The sequence below is a fragment of the Apium graveolens genome, chromosome 6 (genome assembly GCF_009905375.1).
Source record: "Apium graveolens cultivar Ventura chromosome 6, ASM990537v1, whole genome shotgun sequence".
Lineage (NCBI taxonomy): Eukaryota > Viridiplantae > Streptophyta > Magnoliopsida > Apiales > Apiaceae > Apium > Apium graveolens.
In genome coordinates this window covers 199,487,733-199,493,732 of record NC_133652.1, presented here as the reverse complement: position 1 = coordinate 199,493,732, position 6,000 = coordinate 199,487,733, and positions in this window count along the sequence as shown.

Genomic DNA, 6,000 nt, shown 5'->3' with positions numbered 1-6,000 from the left:
CCCTCCTAGCCTTGGTCGAAGCCTTTTTCAAGGAGAACTTTTCGACTAGGATTCCTGACCGAATTTCGGTCAGGATTTTTCCAAGGTTCCTCTGTTCTGACCGAATTAGCCCTCTGTTTATCCTGGTCGACAGCAATTTCGGTTAGGACTGTTCGACCAGGATTCCTGACCTATTTCGGTCAGGATTTCATCCACTTCTTCTCAGGTTTGACCGAATTAACCCTTAATTTCTTCCTGGTTGTAATAACCCCAAATATTTTGGACTTTTTGTAAACCTTATAAATAGTGATTTTGCTGATTATGCTGAATAAGAAAACTTTTCATGCCACACTATGTAGGGGTTCTTTTATTGATATTCTGAGATCTTATTAGTACTCTATATGGTATATAAGTGTATGTAAAGATCGTCAGAATCCAAATTCGAACACTTTGATTTTTCCTGAAAACCCACCAGATACAGAAAGAATTGAGTATAAGGTAACATAATTAAAAGGATTTTAATTCAAGGATTATAAGAGAGGATCATAAAAGGAATATAAAATATTGAGAAAGGTTTAAGGGAACCTAAGTAATGAGATCCCGAGTATGATCCCTCAAACGATAAACGAGAACGAAAGTTAAGCGAACCGTATAACAGATAAGCGGTCATTAGCCAAGTAATTAGGGGTTAATCAAAGAGGTTAATGGGTGATGATGTCATCATACCAATAAGAAGAAAACAAGTGTAAGAAGATGACATAAGAAAGATGACATATGCATGGTGACATAAGCATGATAAATAGAAAGGTTAGTTGGTTGATTGTGAGCCATATAATTTTTACCATGGTAAATTTAATTAGCAAACAAGAGAAGCAACCAAGCCAAAAGAAATCATAACACAAAATTTTAAAAAGTTGACTTTGTTTTTCCACAAGAAGCTCTCGGACAAAACTAGAGCAGCAACTTCAAACTACCATATCTCCTTCAATACTCACTAAAATAGTATGTTCTATAGCTCTTTGGAAAGGTATTGAGATGGCCTACAACTCTTGTCACAAGTCTCGTCCAAATAAGCAAGGTAAGACCCTCGTTTTGACAGTTCTTTCAATCTGACTTTTAGAAACTTCAAAACCTAACTTTGTATTCTTGATTTCTTTGGAAAGATCAAGCTTGTAGGAGGCTCCCTAAGACTTCCTAGCAACTTAGCACCTACCAAGGAAGGTATCAACTTCAAACCCTAGCTTTGATTTTATGATTCCATTAAGTTTTATTGAAGCATTGTTAGTATTAAGGCTTGATCTTTGATTATAAGTACTTTTGGTGGATTTGTATTGGTTTTGAATATTGGGTCTTTGATTGGTTGGATAAATTGGTAAAACTTGGAGTTGGGGACTGAGTTTTTAGTATGATGGTTGAATATTATTGTATTGGTGATTGTGAGTGAATTGATTATAATTTAGAGTGTTAATTAAATTGGAAATCGCGTAAACATAAACGTCATAATGCCCGATTTTCCTTAACTATTCTGTTCTTAACTTTAGGACCCGTGAACTCACTGAAAGATTCTAACCTTTTCCATGTTTAGATAGCTCATATTACGAGCTTCATTTTGATATGTGGTTCGCTTGAATCCGATGTACGTTTTAGGAGAAACGACCGTTTTAAGTAACGGCGTTTCGCGAACGAACCATTACCCCTCGCCTTACTTTGAAACCTTGGTTAAGGCCCTTAAATGACTAATTGGATTATGAAACAATTATGTAAAGTGAACTAGGCAGTTGGTAGGGTATTCACGAAAGCGTCGCCTTAAAATTCGTAACGGTTAATTTATTAAAAATGGTGGAGCCGAGGGTACTCGAACGACTTATGTGATTTGTTAAGCGTAGAAATGACCATAAGCAAACGTTAAGTTTCAATTGGTTAAAGTCTAGTTTCTTAAGCGACCGGGGTTTAATTCCGACTTATGTTGTTGTTCATAGGTTATCGGACCCACTCTAAGCTTAAGTCTATCCGGGAATACTCAGGCAAGTTTTCTACCCGTTATACTGTTGTTGTGATGTATATATGTATATGCATTATCTTGTGATAAGTGCATGATTGTTATTAGCAAATCTTGTGATATATTGGAGCATGCTGATATGGTATATATGCATGTCTGTTTCGTAATCTTGATATCTAATTGTTGATTCAATTGCTTATAAGTTGCATAATACCTATGCTAGAGATAAGCAGTAGTTGCGTATACCCTTAGTATAGGGGACCCAAAGGTGAACATATTTTCTAAACCGGGAGACGATGTTCCCGAGTATATTATATATATATATATTTATATATATATAAATAGTTTTCAAAACTATTATTCGAATAAGGTTTATTCGATAACTTTATTTCACTTAATGAATATTATTTTGAATATTCATTTGAGGACTTATGACTCCGCTTATTTTATTTAATGAATATTGTTTTGAATATTCATTCGAGGACTTATGACTCCGCTTATTTTATCAAATAATATTCTTTATTTTATTAAAGAATAATGTTTCGATAATCAAACTTATTTTTGATTATTCAAATAAAGATTGTACTTTTGTATAAGTATATCTTTGGTTATTTATTATTCATTTCAAGTATGAGTTTTAAAACTTCTACTTCAATTATTTTTATAAAGATTATTATTTATGGGAATATTATTTAAATAATAATATTCAGATATTTTCTAATATATTGGGATTGATTTATTTTATTATATCAGTATTACTCCAAAGATTCTTAAAAATGTTTTCGAGTCTTCAAAATGAATTTTAAAGGTTAGGGCGGATCCCAAAACTCACTTTTTTATATTTAAGATCTTCTTTTCGAAGGGGATTCAAATACTCGCTCAAAACCTGAGGGATCCGGCTCTTTGGTATATTTTATATTCGCAACAAGGTTGCTGTTTTGATAAAAGAGTTTTCGATTACTTACCCAACACTCGGGAAGTAAAATTCTTGGATCAAGTTAATCCATTAACAGGCATCGCCTGGGAAATATCGGTGAGTTTTCCTTTCCAACTAGATACGACTTCTTGGTGGAGCTGTACCAACAAGTTTCTACTTGGGGAAAGGGGGGACGAGCTTTACATTTCAGAGTCATGGATTTCATCTGAACTAGGAGTGACGTAAGTGGTCGAGTGGCGCCGGCCCAGCCTTATTATATTGGCCCAAATGGCCTGGAAGTTCCGCTAAGATGGTCCATTCCTTGGGAGTCCAGGGTTCGGTTGACAAGTAAATCCGACTGTTCTCCTCTACATGTAGAAAATGGTGGGGTTGCACTATTGCGACTGATCATCGTAAGTGGTCTTCCTGGAGCGGCAAACTCCCGTAATGAGTTCATCATCCAATTGGATATTTCTGCAACATTACCCAAAGCACTTCGATAGAAAGGCTACGGCTGGGAAATTGTTGAGTGTTGGCAGGGTCGAGTTTTCAAAATGTTGTTTTCATCAAATAAAGTATCTCATAACTTCATTTCATTTTGATCATATTTCAAAGATTGATTCTATACATGTTTTGTCGTGTAGCTTCATCTATGGGATGAACTATTTATACCTTGAACGGTGGTAGTTCAAGTAGTATTCGGAAAAAGATATAAGTATATTAGAGTATCTTGTGACTTCATCTTTTTAACTTATATCTAGTTAATGATTATCTTATGAATGACAAAGGTTTTCAGAAAAATGTTGAGACAAGGTTAGATATATGAGATCACCTTGCAACGATATTTTTATACAGTTATAAACTGGAACTCTGTGTATATTATACATGTCAGAGGATTTCAAAGATTGTGAAAAGTATATATGTATATATATACTGAATATTTTACGACTTGGTCGCGTTAAGATATCAACTTGGTTCAATTCTTCTTGACCAAGACTTTCATGAGTGCTATGAGAATACTCATATATTGTTATTCATTATACATATTATTTCGGTGGGCTTGTTGCTCACCCTTGCTTTCTTCTTTCATCACACAATAACAGATAGACAAGATGAACATGATCAAGGTCCCAATTCGTGAGCGGTTAGGAAACGTTCCGCAGTTTCCTGCAGGCGTTGATGCTGTTGTAGCTGAGGTAGGAACTACCAGTAGGCTAGGCTTTCAACTTTTATTGTACCAGACTTATGTATCTATATGAATTGTAATAATGGCAAAGAAATGTAAATTTATTCAGAAACCCTCTTGAGGTGTAATGGCTTATAATGTGGAATAAAATGACTTGTGTTATTTTTGATATTTGATAAGTGTGATTTTATACCACTTAGAACGTCTTAAAATGGCTTAAATTGGTGTCTTGAAATCAAGTATTTTGTGTAGTTGATGCGTTTTTCTAGTGTTTATGCATTTCAGGGTATTAGTTGCATTTCGGGGGAGTAATCATCAAGAATAAGCCTTGGCATGTGTTCATCATTGAGAGAGGGAAGAAATGGGCAGATTACGGCGAAGGAACGAAGCGAACTCAGGAATTTTCCAGAAGGGTCCTGAGCGCCCGCGACTTCTATTTCTGTTTGGCTTCCACTTCTATGTAATCTGAGTTTTATGGGACTATTGTCTAAGTTGATTTGGAGACGTTTTCAAGATAGAGGATCGTGGTATTACGCAAGGAGCGAAGGAGATAAGGAAGAAGACCGTTTAGAGCACAGCAACGAAGAAGAAGCATATTTTCTTGTGATTCTTGTTTCGTTGTAACGTTGGATGCTAGTTTTCTTACCTTGAACCTATTTACTCTTGTGACGTACTCTGATTTAATATAATTAGTTTAGTTATATTTTCTTGTGTTTGTTTATCATGATTTTATATGAACCCATGATGACGATAAGTGCTATTATGGGCTAATCGTGATCATGGGGTTGCAACGGATTTATTATGGAATTCTTTAGTTAATTGTTTAATAATTTAGTGTGTGATGATTGTATGATATCTAGTTTTGGTTGTGTATATTCGTCTTATGTGCGTCGCGAACATATAAGATAGGGTGTTAATCTCTTGTAAAGCGACGGTGGATCTTGAGATTAGAACTTGCCATGCTAGCATAGGTTCATGTACGTTGTGCATGATTAGTGGGTAACTCTAACAGTTTTATTTGCCCTATATAATCAAAAGGAATAGCTTGTGCTTAAATTGTTGTGTTGTCAATTTCTGTAGACATATAGGAACTTAACATAATTGATGACTATTCAACTTCTATCTTGATTGTGGATGTTGGTAGAATGGTATTAGTATAATGAAAGTTGGCTTTTATCAGTTTTGTGTTATTCGATTAATATCATCACTGTCACATGCTAAAGGTAATAACAATGACTATTGAAGGAAGTAGTAATGAAGTTGTGATCTCATGAGTGTTTTATTATTCATAATTTGAAGTGTTAATTAAGTGATTAATTAAGTAGATAATTGTAGTTAATATTTAGTCAACAATTCTAAGTGTTAGTGTCTTAACATTGAGAAGTAATCATACATTGGTGAGTGAGTTTAATTAGATAATAAATTAGTCCGAGTCTCTGTGGGAACGAACTAGAAAGTATTATATATTACTTGCGAACGCGTATACTTGCGTGAATATTAGCGTGTGTTTTCGCTCTAACAAGTTTTTGGCGCCGCTGCCGGGGACTCGGCGTATTTGTTTAGTTTATGTACTTACCATCATTGGTCATTAGGACTCAGTGATTAGGACGTAGTAGTTACTTATTATTTCCAATTGTGTTTCAGGTACTTTAGCAAGCATTTATGCAAACTCGTTCTCGTACTCGCAAGAGGACTTTAGATACAGCTGAGGAGACAGACGAAGTTCCTGATATTCCGGAGAAGTTAGATTTTGAAGATTCGGATTCAGGAACTGAGCGGAAAGAACCAATAAACATGGGTGATCGTATTGTTCAAGCTGATCCAGCTCTTATGGATTTTTCTCGGCCAAAAATTGATGACATTCAGTCAAGCATTCTTCATCCGGCTATTCAAGCTAACACTTTTGAAATCAAGCCGGGC